The sequence below is a fragment of the Cyprinodon variegatus genome, unplaced genomic scaffold (assembly GCF_000732505.1).
Source record: "Cyprinodon variegatus isolate N-32 unplaced genomic scaffold, C_variegatus-1.0 Scaffold1525, whole genome shotgun sequence".
NCBI classification, from domain to species: Eukaryota; Metazoa; Chordata; class Actinopteri; order Cyprinodontiformes; family Cyprinodontidae; genus Cyprinodon; species Cyprinodon variegatus.
In genome coordinates this window covers 115,628-116,192 of record NW_015151978.1, presented here as the reverse complement: position 1 = coordinate 116,192, position 565 = coordinate 115,628, and positions in this window count along the sequence as shown.

The following is a 565-nucleotide window of genomic DNA, read 5'->3' as shown; positions in this document are numbered from 1 at the left end:
ACCATGTGATGACTGCATGCTTGGAGCAGAGATGAAGGATGGGTGATGAATTTAGCTCAGAAATCCTGTTCAAACTGCCACACTGTATAACAAGCTAACTTTCCTTCTGGATTTTTGTCTTTTGATAGTAACATTTCTGCAACATAAATTCCACTTTGGCCCTAACAGCTGCATTAGATGGGCAGCTGCCCTTTCCAAAAGTATTCACAGCCCTTCACATTATTACATTTCATTAACAAACTTCAACTCTTTAGATAAAGTTGTAGATGTTGACCAACACAAAGAAACGCGTCTAAAGTGCAGATAAAATAGATTTCAGTATTTTTATCTCTTTGCAAATTTGAATGATGTGTGTTGTGATATGGTATTAAGCCCCTTTTTTACTGTGTTACCCACAAATTAAATCAATTTAAGGTTATATAGTTTGTCTTTATGGGGTTTGGACATCGACAACCAACTTACCTTTGCAGGTCAGCTCAGAAACTATGGACAGAATCTGTTAACCTCTTACACCCTCAGGGGGTATAAATAAATTTCTGCCTGACAAAAACACACAAAAGTAAAT